Below are 17,957 nucleotides of genomic sequence, written 5' to 3'. Positions count from 1 at the left end.
CTTTGTGCCTAGACACTCTGACGTGGCTTGGTTCCCACCCCTGCAGCCTGGCGGTGAGGCAGCCAGCCCCAGGCAGGGATCACAGATCCCGAAATAGACGCTCTTGTTTTCCCGAGGGTTTGCCAGCACCTCTAGGCTGAGGCACTGTCAGAAGAGCTATACAAATCTGAGTGCCACTGCTTCTCTGAGCTCATCAGTTGGGCTTGGTTCCTGTGTCCAGCCTTGGAGGAAGCCCTGATACTGGATGGGGAAAAAAAAATCCATACAACTCCACAGACAGCAGGCGGTTAAACTGGCAGCGGTGCTCCAGAGGCGGTAGATGGGGAATTTCTGTTCTCCCTGTCTCATAATACAGAAACAAGGAGACACTCAATGAAACTGAAAGGTGGGAAATTCAAAACGGATAAAAGGAAATCCCCTTTCTCACAATGACTGTGGAACTCACCGCCACATGAAGTCATTAAGGTGAAGAACTTAAGATTCAAAAAGAGACTGGCTATGGATAACATCACAAGGCAGCAAACAGCCCAGTGTCCTACCAGCCAGGGCTCTGCTCACCAGACAATGTGTCGCAGCCAACATCAACACCCCCGCAAGGCAGCTGCAGGTTTCACGGGGCCTCATAGGAGATCATTGAGCATTGCACAGAAATGAATAAAAAGAGAGAGGGGCTCTTGTTATGAAATAAATACCCTTAGAATGCTGGCATTTTCCAGATCAATGAATGCACTAGAGAATCATTTCCACTGGCTCCTAAATGATGACAAAGCCACCAGAAGGAGAATCTCCTGCCCCAGAGATCTAAGGTCTAAGAGATCTAAGGACCAAAGGTTGCCGACTTGGGCAGCGTTGGCCCGTTTGTTCTTAGCCGGGGTTACCAACAGTCCCGGGGAGCTAAGTGCTGCTTGCAGAGCTGTACCCTCCCTCCTCGGAACGGAGGTGAGAACTGGGGAGAGACGAGGGCAGCTAACGCTGGGACCGGAGTTTAAGTTGTCCTGGGCCCGCGAGTGGGGAAGGAAGGGGAGCTAGACTAGATAGACTTTACCCCCACATACATGCTGCCTGCCTGTATTATTGATCTGGTTTTACTAGACATGGGCTGCAGCCACAAATTTTGAATCTGGATGCAAAGATCGGGCGTATTTGGATCCAGAGTTCTGGTTCAGCCCATTATAAACACTTGCAAAATCGGGAACCAGCCCCCATCTCAAACCCCTGCAGAATTCCTAGATCCTCTGGTCCTGGCCTAGCTCCAGATTTATTTCTGACCAAAGCACGGGCCTGCGAGCAGGATGTGCTGTGCCCTCCAACGGCCAGAGCCCCTGCAGCATGAATACAGAGCCCCGGACTGCCCCACCCAGGGGCTGAGGTTTGTATCCACGTGAGTCTGTGTAGCTCAGCATAAACCCAGGTCGCTGTTGTTTTAATTCACGCCTGGATTTGCAGAACCTGTGGCCCTTTGTATTTCAAGCCTTTGTGTTTATGGGTATTTGTATTTCTGTTTTTCACCGGCTTGCTCGGCCCCCCGAGAAGCCATTGTAGGGGTGAGTATAACCCGAGGCCTGGTCTCCGCTGGCTAGTTGCAGATCCCAGTTTACTCAGTCTACAACTGCCTGCTGTGGGGCTTTCTCCCCTTCACGCTGAACAGCAGAGAATTGCTCCATGTGGGGGCTGGGCTGGGGCGACGTAGCCCTGAGCTGGGTTCTGGCGAGGGGGGTGTCCTGAATAAATAACACTACGGCTGCACTAGCTGGATGAGGGGAAATGCTGGAAGGTAGCTAGATCTTGGGTTTCAGCCCCAGCCGTGGCTCCGGGAGGCTAAGAAACCTGGGCAAAGCAAGCACAGAAGCAGAAGGCATTGGCCTCCCGTTGTAAATTACTTGTAACATTCTCGGAGAATAAATCGTTCATTCGGAAATTCTCTCCCTCTTGTTCGTTATGTATCTGTTCACGGCCTAGAACACGGAGCGATGAGCAGCCCCCAGCACAGGGCGGTTCTGGCTGGGCCCATTATAGAGATGTACAAAACGTCTGCAGTATTTGAGCTGCTTTGAGACTCCAACACCTCCCTCCGCCCCTGCAAACTGCATGGGGGTTAGGAGCCCAGACTGTGATCTGGGCCAGTCCTAGCCTTCTCTTCACACGCTGGAAATGGATGAGAGATGCTCATTGAACCTGCTTAGCTAGAGAGGCCAAAAGGACTGAAGGGAAGAGGCGAGTTTTACTGGAGCCAGGAAGAGCTTCTCAACACGAGACCCGGGGGACGTTCAATGACAGGGAAGGGTAGCACGTTTAAGGAGGCTAGAAAGGAAATACTTTTGCGCACAAGGCCTCATTAGCCTGTGGAACCCATTGCCACAAGGTTTCCTGTAAGCCAAGAGGTTAGTGGGATTTAAAAAAAGGACTGGACAGCAAGAACAGCCGAGGGGCAATACTACAGATTTTGAACAAACCGAGTGCTTGGGAAAGGAGCTAACCCTCCTGCTTCAGGGCTTAAACCAGCCACTAGCTCTTGGGGGGCAGGCAGCTTATCCCATAATACCCAGTACAGGGGATCTTGCCCCTCCCACTGAATTGAAGCATCAGGTACAGGCCACCGTCGGAGTCAGGATCCTGGACTAGACAGACCAGAGGGCAGAGCCACTCCGGCAGTTCCCTAGGAATTCTAGCCCTCGCTTTGACCCGGTTTCCCTCTCAGGGCCTAGGCAAGTCATGCCTCACTTTCCCTGTCACGTGACAGGGGTGCCAATGCTTTCAGGCGTTGGAAGGTAACAGAGTCCTGCCCCCAGCACCACCAGTCAGCCAGCAGCAGAGGCCAGGGAGCTCCGATCCCTAACAGCGCAGGAACTCCCATTCCCTCATGCAGCTGAATTTGTCTCGCTACTCAAAGGGCTGAGTTTGAAGATTCACCTCTGCACTGTCACACACACACTCCCTTCCCACACGAAAGCAGCCCCGTTTCCCATCACAAAGCAGATCCATGCAGTGGTGTCAGCTGACTAGTGACAAACCTACTCTTGCGCTATTCTCCTCCCAGGGCTGCTCCAACAGCCGCGAAGAGAGAAATCTGCCAGGGCGCAGCCCCCTTCCCCCTGGCGACAGGCTGCGCTCATGTCGTGCCAGAACACTCCCCTACACCGTTCCAGTGCTTCTTTTAGGAGCTGGAACAGCGTTTCAGGGCTTCTGCCAGTCCCTTTTCTGCCCCACGTCCTCCAAGCTGCTGGTGCCAGCGGTGGGAGCCAGGGACGCTGCAGGTGGGAGCTGACAGGGGAGCCGTTGGGAATGTGGGGCAGAGGCGTTGCTGGAGCCAGGTGATGTGGGGAGCTGGGTAGCAGGGCTTCCCAGACATTGGCACCCCCCGCAGGGAGCAGGAGCTGAGCACAGGTGGGGAGAGGCGGGGATGGGATGGGCTCTGGGGCAAATCACTGCCTGCTCTCCTGGGCCTTCACCAGCTCCCCCTATCATCCTCTCAGTGTCCTCTGCTCCCTCCGACAGCCCTGTGTTCCAGCTCTTTTTTAAGGACTCCAGCAGTGGCTGAAGGAGAATCTCCATCTGTTGTTAGCAGTACAGGGTCTAGCACACAGCTGAGCACTGATCTCATCCAACTGAGGGAGTGGCAGGCAATTGCCAGGTCACTGCAGTATCTATAAATGTGAATTCCAAGCCCACAGCCACATTGCCTGGGGGAGAGCTGAAAATTCAGCCCCTTTTCCCTCGCCCCATGGTAGAGGCCTATTCAAAGCATCTGGGGCCTGTGCAGAAACCTGCCACTTCCCTCTAACGCCCCAGCCAGCCCAGAACCTGCGCTCCTCCCCCGGCGGCTAGCACAGGATCTCCTGCAGCGTCACACACCAGCAGTGCGCGTGAACGTTATCCCCAGGCTCCAGAGGAGTGAAGTGTGAGGCGCGTGAATAGAAGCTGCGAGCCGAGTCGCTCTTTCCTCTCGCATTGTCTTTTTCATGAATAGACTCGGCGACCTCCTCTCTTCCCCTGCTCGCTCTCTGCCCTTAGGACAACCGCCCTAGTTATGAACGCAACACGTTGCTCATCAGAGCGTGTTGGATCTAGACAGGGCCAGAGCCCTGCAGGGGCCGATGGCTACTCTTGCTCCATGCGACCGCCTGGGGGAGAAAATCCTGTCTGCCCAGGAGCAAGTATCTGAGCCAGCTCCTCCACGGGCCAGCCCTAAGGGGCATGGCAGGCCCTGCCCACAGCAGCGACCTGGATAGGGGAGGGTAACTCAGCCTGCATGCCCTTGGCCAGGAAGCCAAGGAGGGGGTGAAGAGGGGTTGTGTTTCTTGCCAGTGGAGGGCATCTGTCAGCTAGGACCTGGACTCAGCGTGACTCGTTTCCCATATGCCAAGGACCCGTTGTCTAGCTGGGACTGTCAGTCAACACAGCCCCAGCACGGGGCACGTGAAAATCTCCCTCTCTGAGCCACCCCCATTCCCAAGGAGGATCTGTTCCCCACCACAAGGCAGGATTTCCCTTTCTCAGCCTCCTGTAAGATGCCAGCACCCAGAGAGGGAGGGAGGGCAGGAGGGGTGTGTGTGTGTGTGAGAGAGAGATTGATTCACTAAAGGCAATTTGGAAACAACCTGGGTGCTCCCAGTTCAGCCCATGTTTTACTATCTCGTTTCCCTGCAGCGCTTGGCAAGCTCTGAGCACCCATGAGGCAGCAAAGCAGCCCCCGCGTCCAGGGAGAGAGAACACAGGAAGTATCAGAATGCCACTATATAGATCCTTGGTCTGCCCACACCTGGAATGCAGCGTGCAGTTCTAGTCGCCCTATCTCAAAACAGATACTAGAGTGGAAAAAGGTACAGAGAAGGGCAACAAAAGTGATGCGGTGTCTGGAACAGCTTCCATAGGAGGAGAGATGAAAAAGGCTGGGACTGTTAGCTCAGAAAAGAGACGACTAAGGGGGGATATGACAGAGGTCTATGTAATCATGATTGGTGTGGAGAAAGTGAATAAGGAAGTGTTATTTACTACTTCACATAACACAAAAAACAGGGGTCACCCAATGAAATTAACAGGCAGCTGGTTTAAAACAGACAAAAGGCAGTACCTCTTCACAAAACGCACAGTGAACCTGTGGAACTCCTTGCCAGGGGATGTTGTGAAGGCCAAAACTATAACTGGGTTCAAGAAAGAATTAGATATCCTCTATGAACTTAGGTCCATCAATGGCTGGTAGCCAAGATGGTCAGGGACACAACCCCATGCTCTGGGTGTCCCTAACCCAGAAGCTGGGAGTGGACAACAAGGGATGGATCACTCAATAAATTGCCCCATTCTGTTCATTCCCTAGGTGGCTGGCACTGGGCTAGGGGAACCCTTGGGCTGCCCCAGCCTGGCCATTCCCATGTAAGGAGGGTGAGGCTGGAACCCTGGAGATCAGCACCTGCCAGTTGCCAGAGGAGAATGAAGAGCTGCTTCTCCTCCCTCCCCTTGCCTTTGCCACTGTAACACCATTGACCGCAGCCGAGTTACGCCGACTCCCACTGGCCCGAGAGGAGAATCGGGCTCAGGGAAGGGAGATCCAGAGGCCTTCCCTCTGTGGGGCTTGGGGAGGAAACGAAGAACCTTGAACAGGTCGTGCAAAGGGCCCGAAGCAGCAGGGTGGAGGGAAGCTGCAGGCTCTGCCCTAGCAGCCAGGGCCAGTGGAGGGAGCAGCGAAAGCAGCATCCAGTCATAGGTGGTCGCAGAATGTGCCAGAGTTCAGTCTGGGCCACCCAGGCTGCAGGTGCTGCCTCAGCACCACGGCCCTGCCTCCCCCACCTTCCCTGGGGGAACCGCTGGCAGGTTCCTCCACTCTCCCCCTCATTAGGTCCCTAATTAGCTATTGGGGAACTGCAAAGCAATTGTGGTTGCCAGGGTGGTTCGGTTTATGACTCTACCTTCCCCGCTTTGTTAGTCGAGCAATGTGTCGGGTTTATTAAACCCTGCTTGTCACAGGCGGCCACGCTGCAGCTCCCAGAGGCCTGGCGCGTGGGCCCTGCTGTTCCTATCGCCTCTTTCCAGGTACAACGCAGGGCGGGGCAGGGGGTGGAGTGTGGGGAGCTGGGTTATAGCAGGTTAAACCAGGAATAGGCCCCCCTCACCCGCTTACTCATCTGCCCCTCAAGGCGTCTGGTCAAACCGAGCCAGCGCTGGAGGGAGAGAAAGCGGCGACTGGCCAAAGGATGAGCGTGGGGTGCGCATCTCTTCACTCGCTTCCCAGGGCTCTGCCCCACAGACCTTCCTTGCCAGCCAGCCAGGGCCGGCTCCAGGCACCAACCAACCAAGCATATGCTTGGGGCGGCACCTGGTAAGGGGCGGCCAATCTTGGGGTGGCGGGGGGCAGCGTGGCGCTCGGCGGGGGGGGGGGGGTTCGGCGGGGGGGCCCTCGGGGGGGGGGTTTTTCGGCGGGGCGGGGCAGTTACAGAGGGGCGGTGCTTTTTTTTGCTGCTTGGGGCGGCAAAAAAGTTAGAGCCGGCCCTGCAGCCAGCCACAGCTGAGCGAGCTTGCCCCTTCCCACAGGCCTGACACTCACTCCAGAGGTGGCCATTTTTCCTCGCCACCCCCCCTGGGCGGCAGGGCAGGGCTATTATGCCGAGTGTATAGATGGGAAACTGAGGCACAGGGCAACTCCCCTGAGGAATCTGTGGGAGAACAGAGACTTGAACACAGGTCTCCCAGGTTCCAGGCGAGGGCTCTAACCATTGGGCCATCCTTCCTACCCTGGAACAGACGTAAGCAGATGGCAGAAGCCTTTGGGCCCAGTGGGCTGGGGGCTGCTGAACATATTAAATAGACCATGTCTCAGAGGGCAGCAAACAGGATGCTCAGGAGGCAGGTGCAGCCAGGGGTGCAGGGTGGGGGGGCCCTGCCCACCATCTCCTCCATCCCCCCCATCTCTCGTTTTCCGCCTCGCCTCTCTTCTCCATGCGCGTGGTTGAGACAACCTGTAGCTTCCGAACCTGACAGGCTGCAGCCAGGGAGCCGGCGTCTTCATCCGGAGCTTCAGCGAGCCGCAAAGCGCCAGCGATTCCTGGCGAGTCTCTCAGCCCAGAGCTGTCAGACGCCAGCCAAGGCGAGGGAAAGGAACGGGAAAGGAAGATTAATGGACGGGAGACAGGTGGAGGGGGAGAGGCCTGTGGAGTCTGAGCCGTCAAGGAGAGCAGGTACCAGCTGCTTCTGGGAGAGGCATCAGATGGGGGTGGCGGGGAGGTGGGGGGCACAGGGCTAGGGAGGGAGCGGTGTGTTAAATGGTGCCACATAACCTGAGCGAGTTAGTGAGCTCTGGGGATGCCAGGCCTGGCCCAAGTTCCTAGCTCACTCTGCAGGCTGGCCAGGGGTAGGAGCAGGGACAACTCCCTCTGCCCCGGGAGAAGCCAGCCCCTTATATGGTTTTCCAACAACCGCTCCAGACCCTGCAGGGCCAGCCAGAGGGAAGGATGCCCTCGGCCAGACCCAGGGCGGGGCAGATTTTGGGGTAGGTGCTTGGGTACTCCAACGACGCTGCTGTCTCCTGCAGTTACCCGGCGGCCCCAGCACTGACTCATCAAGAGCCCAGTTGTGTGGGGCGCAACTTCCGCCTCTGTTCACTTCAAAGGACCCCCCCCCCCCCAGCTACACTCTGCTGTCAGGCCATCACTTGGCAGCTGGAGCACGAGCTACATCAACATGAAAACCCAGGCTGCTGGCTGGCTGGCAGGGCCTCACCGATGCCCCCTTGGTGGTGGGTTTCAGGTCCGCTCCTTTCTTTTATAATCTGCCCAGCGGCTCTGGAACGTCCCAGCCCTGCCCAGGTGGGGTGCACCGGCCAGTGCACTCTGCGCACCTGGTACCTCCCAACTGTCCATCGATCTCACTGGACGGCCGGGGCAGCGCAGCAGGTGATGAGCCACTCACAGGTTAGTCCTCTGCGTTGGTGGCTGCTTCCTGCAGGCAAAGTCTGAGCCTCCCCCCATCCCCTGCACCTCCTCGGGAGGCAAATCCAACCCAAGCCATCACCTGGCTCGCCCCAACCCCAGCTGGGTCTCCCCGGCCTCCTGCAGGAAGAGACCCGCCCCCACAAGCATCGGGAGAGTGACAGAGAGAACACGGCTGTCACAAGACAATCTCTTGGCTCCAGAGCTATGGACAGGCCCCATGGGGGCAGTGCAAAGGGACCCCCCAGCTGGACCATTCAGCCTCCCAAGGTTTTGTCAGGCCTGCTGGAAAACCCCTGAAAGGGTTTTGTTCTGTCCTCAGGCAGCCGAGTGCTGCTGGGGAGGGGAAGAGCCGCCAGGAGTGGGTTTGGGGCTAGACAAGGATTAGATAAGGCCCCGGAGTTCACTTAGACACACCGTGCACAGCTCAGATGGTTCCTGGCCCTCAGTATTGAGCGGAGACGGCCTCACGCAATGAAATTCGGAGCCAGATTCCGGGGCCCACGCTCTGGGGTGTTTGACTCAGGCCCATCTCTGACTTCTCCAGCAGGGGGCATCTGAGTCGGGGTAAAATACCGGCCCTGCAGCAGCCGGAGCATCCAGGAACCTGTCCAATGGCTCTTCAACGTCCTGCCCTTTGCGTCTGGGTGGCAGAGGGATTTCCCCCGCCAAACCAGTGATCAGATATTTGCTGCCTTGTAACTTTCACCTTTGTTTAGGTAGCAAGAGGGGAGGGGGTGGAGGAGGGACCTACAATAATACAGGGACATTTGCCAGGCATGACCCTGATCCTGCTGCCGCCGCCATCACTGCAGTGTGGGGGTGAAGGGGCAGCTGCCGGGCTCGGGCCCCAGTGCTGCCATGACGTTCTGAGTGACCGCGGTGCACGCTGTGGTGACAGCAGAGAAATCCAAGCTAGCCACGGAGGGGTCACCAAAGCCCGAACTGGACTAATAGATCAGGGTAATGGGCAGCGCTGGCGGAGAGGCCCTATATAAGTGATGACATCCCCGGTTACACCAGCTCCTGCTTTCCCCCAGACCCATTTCCCAAATAATCAAGTGGAAGCGGGAAGAGGCCCCTGTCCCTAGTTCTCTCTGCTTTGTAGCGAGTTCTAATTACGCTCGCTCTCCGTCCTCCAGGAGCCGGAGCGCCCACTCCACCCCTGCCTCTCTCGGCTGCCAGGATCAAAGGCTGGCGCCGCGGCCGTGGCCATTAGCAGAGCTGCGCTACCGGCGAGCAGCAGCTTCATAAGGAATCTCAAGGAAAAGACAGAAATACCAGCTCTTGTTTTTTTAATTAGCAGAAACAGATCAGAGCACACCTGGCCTTATTAACACACAGTAATTGGCTATGTCATTACAGGTTTATGGGGCACTTCTGGATACGAGGTACCTAACCCTAGAGGAGACTGACCAGTGCTGTCAAGTAGATATTTCTTGGGGCAGGGGGAATTCTGGTCCCATCCCCCCCGCAGGGACCCTGCTGTGTGGTCCCTGCTCATCCCTCCCACTCTCCTGCAGTGACCCCAGGTCTCCGTTGGCCAGGGAATCTGCCCTCTCGTTTACTCACACAGTGCATCAGCTGGTACCACCAGAAATCAAATTTTCCGGGGATTCCCCTGCACTCCACTGTTCAGGAACAGGCTCCCTGGGCCCCAGGTCACAGCACCGTCTGGCTCGGCCAAACTGGTGCAGTGTTGTAGCTCTGCAGCCGGAGCCATGCTCCCGACCCTCTGTCGGCAGCCATACGGATTTCCTATGGGACCACTGCTTTCAAATGGTCTCATCACGGCCTCCCGGCTCTTCAGCCTAGGGCACTTTGAACCAGTGCAAACACTGGTTGTTCACAACCCCGCCCCCCAGCCCCTTCTAACTGCTGACACAATTATTCCTGCAATGAGAATTCCCTTCCCTCCCAGAAACAGGGAGGGGGGTAGCAGGGGGACTAAGAGGGCAAGGCAAATTGCTACAGCTTTTATACAGCATTTGGTGGCTTGGGAGGGGGGCCGACTACCTGTCTCCAGTGAAATTAAGCAAGGTGTGACCAAAACCAAGGGAAGCCCCATTTACATGTGAATCAACAGAGGGATGGGAAGTCCCCACGCAGGGAAGAACAGCATGAGGTCTGTCACGGAGTGTGGGGGGGGCACAAGGCCCTGAACCCCCGGCTTTTTGCGATTCACCATGACTCTTAACCAACCAGTAAAGCAGGAGGTTTATTTAGATGACAGGACAACAGTCCAAGACAGGTCTTGCAGGCACAGACAACAGGATCCCCCCCAGTTAGGTCCATCTTGGCCCCACAGCCCCCTTGGGAGGTCAGAGCCCTGTCTGCCTCCCAGCCATTTCCACCAGCCAGCTCCTGAAACTTCCCCTTCAGCGACCCCTCCCACAGCCTTTGTTCAGTTTCCCGGGCAAAGGGGTCGCCTGGCCTCTAACCCCTTCCTGGGTTCTCATGTTACATGCTCAGGTAGCTTCCCTCGGTCAGTCTCCCATCCCCCAATGCAGACTATCCTAGCCACACTCCCCTGTCAGCATTCAAAGACCACATTAAGAACAGTCCCAGTTGGTCACAAGGTCACCCCAAGTCTAGGGACAAATCAGTGAATTTGGGATGATACAAGGAGAGAGAAGAAGCCACTGTGTCATCCACCACTGGACAGACAAGGGGCTGGAGCTCTCGCAAGCTGAGACAGATGGGTCCTTGAACCAAGGAGGCTTGCAGTCTCTGGGAACTGAATATAGACGAGAAACCTGCTTAGGCAAAGATCTTCCAGCTAGGCAGACAAGGAGAACCAGCCCCTTGTGCTTCCGTGGAAGGTCCTGACTGAGAGAAATTCAGCCATGGCTGGGAAGAACCCTACCTTGAAGCAAGGCTGGAGCGTGCTGAGTTAAGTCTTAGCCCCTAGAAAGCATATTTCACTTTTGTTTGCTGACTTGATTTCTGGCTTTACCCCTTATGCTGGACCTCACTTAACACCTCTCTCGGGCTGGTTAAATAAACTTGGTTGACTTTTATTCTAAATCACCCCAGAATGGAACGTGACCCAAAGTGATCATCATCTCGGGTTCACGCAACAAGCTCCCGTGCTTCTGTCTCTGCAAAGGAGCAACGGCCCTTATTACTCCTGCGTGTCCCAGGAGAGGGCTGGATTTTTCAGGGCAGACAGTTTGGGGGAAATGCGGGGCTGCTTTGTGGTCCCTTGGCTAGTAGTAACCAAGGCTGGCTGAGAGCGGAGCGTGGGCCTGGCGTGGTCAAACAGGCAGCTGGCATCAGAGCTGCTGACTTAGGCATAGAGACACAGATGCTCACTGCATGCTTGTATGCTGGCTGAGAGCATCGGGTTACAGGACAAGCGGTGACCACCTCTCACTGGTCTGGGTTGCACCCCGAAGCGGTACAGCAGCTGACTGCAAATCCTGCAGTCCCTCCACTTGATCCTCACTCAGGTGGACGTGAGCTGTGGACACACGGGCCCTCTGGTGATCAGGCCCCAGAATCAGAGGCACTCAAATCACAGGCTGCTTGGGTAAAGTTGGCCCTGGGCGTAACTAAGGATCAGACCCATTGAGGGGCAAACCATGGCCCCTGCTTTGTAGGGGTGGTGTCCCCAGGTGCTGGACCCGCTGTGTGGGTGTGAGAAGGGGCAGGGGCAGGGGCACAAGAACCAGAAATGATTATGAAACTGACCAGCTTGAGGATAATGCCCCATCTGAGTGAAGGGCAAGAGAGTAATACACAGTATTGGGGAACAAAAAGCAAAATTAGATTTTTAAAACCTTTCCCATCTGGTCCTTTGAGGTTACCGCAGCACGCGGTGTTTTTAATTTAAACCTCCTCCTGTCCTTTTGAGCCATAAATCAATGCTAAATAAAAATTTAAATGACATCTGGTAGATGAGACGACATTTACAAGAGAAAAACAACTGATGTATGGGCTTTCTGGCAGAGGCTGGTGCTTCCCCCTCCCCCCGGAGAATGCACAATCGCTGCCTGGCTTCTTAGCGGGTCTCCATTGATCGTGTTGTGCCCAGGGGTTGTAACAGCGGCTAACCTGGCATTTTGGATTAGGCACCTAAGTGTCAAACATTTAGGAGAAAGGCGATCAGGGAAAAACATCTGCCTGGCCTTGAAAACAGTTTATAAGTGACATGGAAAGATGATCAAAAGGATTCTAACCATCTTTCCGGGAAAAGGTCCTCCCTTGCATAGAAATATCTATTGCCCGCACACACGTGCTTCAGGGGTATCTGAGCCAAACATCCCTGAACCGTAGAAAATCTCCAAGCCAGTTCCAAGCAGCAGAGCTGCCCCTTCTCTCTAGAATGGGCTGAACCAAACCCCGTGAGCAGCACAGGCTGGGCTTGGCAACATGGTCCATCTCTAAAGTAGTCACAGCCACGTCCTTCATCCCACAGGTGGTAGAGCTGCCCGTCTTTAGCCACTGCCAAGGAACCTGGGGATGACTTGACTAAAGAGGGTGCCTGGAATCCTCTGTACATCTGAGAGCAGGCTGCAGCGACATGCGTATCACCCCCCAGGCACCCTGCTCCCAATGGATCCTGGTGGATAGGGGATCCTCCCCACAGCTGGAGGATTTGGGACTGAGACAGCTTGGGGGGTCCCAAATATCTTTAAAAATCTGGCCCCAACCATAGTGAAGGCCCCTGTCCGCCTTGGAGCACTAACAGTCTTGGAACATTGTTCCCCTTTCATGTCCAAACTCCTGGGACACCCCCAATCTACCACTCCACCACCTCTGCCATACCTCAGGCATGCGATGCTGTAACCCCCGAGCGTTCCAGCCCCTCTCCACCCCATTCTGTAGGAGCTGAGGAGAACTGCACGGCAGACATCCGCGTAGGTTTCATTCCAGTGACTCCTCAGCCAATTTAATTGTCTCAGCCAGTGTGCAATTTCTCCCTTCATAGAGGGCACGAGGGGAGATTTATTTTCTCCAGACATCATTTACTCAGTAAACTCCGAGTGAGGCCAGAAATCACCGATTTATGCCGCCTTCGGATCAGAATAAAATGAGGATGGATTCTCCCATTCAGCGCAATTTTCCATTCTGCATTCACAGAGACTCTCTTTTAATTGGACGTTTATAAAGCTATTTCATCTTGGTTAGTGTAGCCGAAATGATTTAGGTCCGCTAAAAACTCAGCGAGCCCTTTTAAAAAAAGACTGAATAATGAATATCGTCTCACAAAATACCCATCAAAATTCCTCTCTGCAGCAGATTGTGGGCGGGGGCTGGAGAATGAGCTTTTCTGGGGGTTGCTTAAAAAATAAACAGGCCTAGGTTTCTAAGGCGGCGGTGGGAGCAGTACTTTTTGCTGGGAGAGGGAACGGCTACACTGCTTCTCCCCTTGTCAGGGAAGGTGGGATCCACCAGAGCAAGGCCTAGACATCACCACAGCCCTTTAATTGCCCCAGGCTGAGGAATAATCAGGGGAGTTTAGCCCTTCAGCTCTTGTAGAAGTAGTAAGGGTCAGAAAGGATCGCATTGAACGGTGGAATTGTCTCTCTTAATCCTTCTGCTACCTGGAGTCGGCAGCAACAAGGGCCCGGTTCGGTGTTTAAGGGTTCCTCTTAACAACAGAAGATAGAACGAGGCCGAGCCCCTACCCAGTAATCTGGGAAAATTAAACACTGGCCCCACGGTGCCTCTAAAAGGCAATACACCTCTACCTCGATATAACGCTGCCCTCGGGAGCCAAAAAATCTTACCGCGTTATAGGTGAAACCGCATTATATCGAACGTGCTTTGATCCGCCGGAGTGTGCAGCCCCCCCCCCCCGGAGCGCTGCTTTACTGCGTTATATCGGGTCACGTTATGCGCAAGTGCTGAGTCTGGGTATAAAAAACTTTTATTAAAGGGGAGAAGGAACCCAGCATTCATTTGGGAAAATACCACAACCATGTGACTATAAGCAAACCGAACCCCACAGTGTGTTGGCCAGCATGCTTTGCCTCAGTTTCCTACCTTGTGGTGAGAAAGTCCAATGAACACATGTCCCTTTAACATTCCCTTCTCCCTCCACTGTACCTCACTCACGGGTTAGCGAAGACCCAGAGCTCAGAGGTGCGTTCATGGGGCTCACCTCCCCCCTGGGAAGGGGCATCAATGTCTCTGCAGCTGACTCATACCTGCTGATGTCTCTGCTGCCACCGCCCCCACACTGCTGCTCCTGCGACATCACGTTCTGAGGTTCTGAACCCAGCCCTCAGCGATTTCAGCCCCACAGCCAGTGCAGTCTAGTAGCTTCCACTGTCACCACACAAGGTCTAAAGCTTAGGCCTCACACCTGTGCAGCAGCCCTATCAGTTCTGGGGATCACCACCTGGAAACACAGACACTCAGCTAAGCCTAATCAACTCCATCGTTAAATGGTGGAGAGGGGTAGTTCAAGTGGCAGCTAGGACTCTTTAGACAGAGTCCACCTCACTATGTGTTGGCATCCCTACCCATTGCTTAGCAAGTGAGGTTCAGCTGAGGGTGACCCGCTTACTCAGGGCATGCCAAGCACAGTTCTGCTGCCCTTGACTCCTACAATCAAGATAACAACATGTCATACACCCCTTCACTCAAATACCAGTGATTTGTAACCCACAACCAGCCAAAATTGATCATTTTGCCAAAGCAGCAGCTCCACCTGCTGCGCACCTAGGCAGAGTAGGCGTGTCTATGCAAACACACTCTGCTCCTGAAGTCTTTCCCCCTGGCTCACCACTAGATGTCAGGGGAGAGCTCATTCAGACCTTGCTTACATCTAAAGGAGAGATGAAGTTCGGAGCTGGCTCAGAATTCAAACTTTCCCAGCGTAGGCCAGACCCAGAGTTTAGATTCGGGACCCTCCCTTCTCTGCATAGGAGGTCTCGCCAGAGTCCGTGTGGACACACTGGTAGCTGGGTTAGAGATCTTTAGCCTCCTGCCAGCAACAAGCGAAAGGGAGCAGATGCAGTCTGCCTGGCTAGCTAGGGAACAGCCAGAACTCCCTACACGGTTTCCTGAAGCCACCGGAAGTGGCAAAGGATCTGGAGGGGAAGAAGACCCAGCTGGGTGCCAAGGAGGTTAGATTGAAAACAAACCTGTATGAGCCAGTGCTCACAGGGAGAGCTGAGCCTGCTAGCTCCCTAGCGTGGAGGCTTCCCCCCAGGCTCTGCCTTAGGTAAAGCAGGCCTGACGGGGCCATGCTCAGACTCTGAGTAGGGTGGCCAGGGGTGCATTTTTTGACTGGAACACCTGGTCAAAAAGGGACCCAGGTGGTTCTGGTCAGCATTGCTGACCAGGCCTTTAAAAGTCTGGTTGGCGGCGCAGCTGGGCTAGCAAGCTCCCTGCCTGGCTCTGTGCAGCTCCCGGGAAGCAGCCAGCATGTCCAGCCCCTAGGTGGAGGGGTGCCAGGGGGGCTCTGTGCACTGCCCCTGCCTGCAGGCGCTGCCCCAAGCACTAGCTCTGTAGCTCCCAGTGGCTGGGAATTGCAGCCAATAGGAGCTGTGGGGTGGTGCCTGCAGGACGGGGCAGCACGCGGAGCCCTCCTGGCTGCCCCTGCACCTAGGAGTCTGAGGTCAGCACTGCCTGGAGCCTGCACCCGAACCCCCTCCCGTGCCCCAACCCCCTGCCCCAGCTCGGAACCCCCTCCCACACCCCGAATCCCTCGGTTGCAGCCCAGAGCCCCCTCCTGCACCCAACCCCCCCCAGCCCCACCCCAGAGCCCGCAACCTCAGCCGGAGCCCTCACCCCCTCCTGCACCCCTCACCCCCTGCCCTAGCCCAGAATCCCCGCCTGTACCCTGAACGCCTCATTTCTGGCCCCAGCCCAGAACCCATATGCCCCTCCCACACCCCAACCCCCTGCCTCAGCCCAGAGCCCCCTCCCACACTCCAAACACCTCAGCCACACCCCCCAGCCCAGAGCCCCCTCCTGAACCCCAAGCCCTCATCCCCAGCCCCTCCCCAGAGCTCCCACCCCCAGCCAGAGCCCACACCCCCTCCCGCTCCCTAACCCCCTCTCCCAGCCCGGTTAAAATGAGCGAGGGTGGGGGAGAGTGAGCAGGGGGCAGGGCCTTGGAGAAGGGGCAGGACAGGGGTGTTTGGTTTTCGGCAGTTAGAAAGTTGGCAACCCTAACCCTGAGGCCATAACATGCCAACACGAGCGTCAGAGACAGGAGGGCTTAATTTCATCTTTGTGCAGGCAGGTTAATCTCCCGGCTCTCGTCACATCCTAGCGGACAGTGCCTCAACGCATCCTGCTCCAAAGGAAACAGTATGCCAGCTCCTGTTTAAATCGCTAAGCCTCTCGGCTGAATTAAGGTTTATCTCCTGTAAGGCTCTTTCCCACCCCACCTCCTCCTCCCCCAAGCTTCCAGGGGAAGGAGCTAATTGGCAGCACAGCTTCCTGCGCAGCTCCAGGCCCTATCGCTCCCTTCATCTCTGGAGATTATTCCGCCGTTCGCCAACAGAGACTTCGCTGGGCTGCACAAATCTCCTCTCCTAGCCTGTAGGCCACCTCATGGCAATCTGTGGCCAATTTCAAGCTTGTAACGGGAATTCAGATAGAGGGCTTAAGAAAAACGATTAGGGTTTAGTGAATGTTCCCAGTGCAATTTCTCATTTCCAGTGGCAAGCTGCATCGGTCACAGCACACAGGGCCGGCTCCAGGCACCAGCTTGTCAAGCAGGTGCTTGGGGCGGCCACTACGGAGAGGGACGGCACGTCCAGCTATTCGGCAGACGGTCCCTCACTCCGGCTCGGAGCGAAAGACCTCCCGCCGAATTGCCGCCGCAGACCGCGATCGCGGGTTTTTTGGGGTTTTTTTTGGGCTGCTTGGGGCGAAACCCTGGAGCCGGCCCTGACAGCACAGGAGGCTGGTGCTAGCGAGGATTGGGATGACGAAGGGTTTGTATTACAACGGGACCCAGAGGATCCTCCTAACCCCCCCCCCCACTTCTGCCACCCCTTCAGGATCCAAGCTACATTGTGCTCAGCGTTGCACAAACATGGGATGATGAAGGTATGGGTCCTGCCCCCAAGAGCTTAGAGGCGAAGGTGGATATTACAGAAGGTCTGCATAAGAGGTGGACTTACCTGGTACATAGCTCTGGTGCAGGTCCCTGATCCCAGGGCTGAATTCCACCCAAAGGGATAGCCCTGATCCAGCATCCCCCGAACTCCAGGGGATTTGAAATCGAAACCCCGCCCTGAGCTCTGCGCACACTGCTCCCACCACCGCCCCCCAGAGCCGGGCATCCCCAGACTAAGTGTGTGGGTGCGAGAGACGCTTCCCGGGGCGCCCCGTGTTAGGAGGCACCTCACCACCACCTGGCCTTAGTGTGAGGAAGTCTTGTCCGGGCCTGCTGCAGATCAACTCCCTGAAACCACCAGCCTCTGGCAGCATGAGCCCTGCCCTCCGCAGACCTCGCTCTCGCTGTACTGGTAGCACTAGGCACATACCAACCCCCCCTCCCCCAAGTCCTCCGAGCGTTCCCTGGACTCCCAGAATCACCCGGCCGGCTGGTCCTGCCTAGTAGCCGTCCCTTGGAACACAGCTTGGCCAAACACAGCATTTGGATACAGCACCAAGAGCTCGGAGGGATCGCGAGCACCCAGATGGGACTCGGCTGGTTACATGCAGCACACAGTCGTACCCTGCTTTGTCGAGACTCACCTACACTAGCAGGTCACTAAAGGAGCGCCTCACCCAAAGTTCTCTCCAGCGTTTTCAATCGGGCCCTTTTCAGGACGCAAACTCACTGTCCGGTTACTTGCGAGGTGAAGGATGCCGGGGTGTCCTCTTTGCCCTGCAAATGTACCAGCACAAACCTTTGAGGTGCACCCCAAGATAGGGTCCGCTGCTCTTTACCTTCGGTTAGTGTCTCTAAAATGGGGCGAACGATGCTGACAAAGCGTTGCCAGCTACCGATTAAAGCACTAGATAAAAGCCGGGCATTATTCTTACCCCTGGGAGAGAGCCCCTTCCAAATCCTGACCTTGTCTCCGGAAGGTGAGGGTGCTCCCAAGAGAGCCCACCCCG

The 17,957-nt window shown here is 55.9% G+C and overlaps 1 protein-coding gene across 1 annotated transcript in view; it reads right to left on the bottom strand.

Annotated features, from left to right (window-relative positions):
- LOC112106328 (zinc finger CCCH domain-containing protein 18) overlaps positions 1-17,664 on the bottom strand; it is a 111,268-nt gene extending 93,604 nt beyond the window's left edge. Inside the window, exon 1 of the mRNA XM_026663649.2 lies at positions 17,592-17,664. The gene's annotated coding sequence lies outside the window, so the exon portion shown is untranslated. The remainder of the gene's footprint in view (positions 1-17,591) is intronic.
- Positions 17,665-17,957: the final 293 nt, after the last annotated feature.

This window comes from Terrapene carolina, unplaced genomic scaffold, assembly GCF_002925995.2.
Source record: "Terrapene carolina triunguis isolate 2854851 unplaced genomic scaffold, T_m_triunguis-2.0 Scaffold33891, whole genome shotgun sequence".
Classification (NCBI taxonomy): domain Eukaryota; kingdom Metazoa; phylum Chordata; order Testudines; family Emydidae; genus Terrapene; species Terrapene triunguis.
Note: the sequence above shows the minus strand (reverse complement) of the source record. Positions and strands in the feature narration are given on the sequence as shown.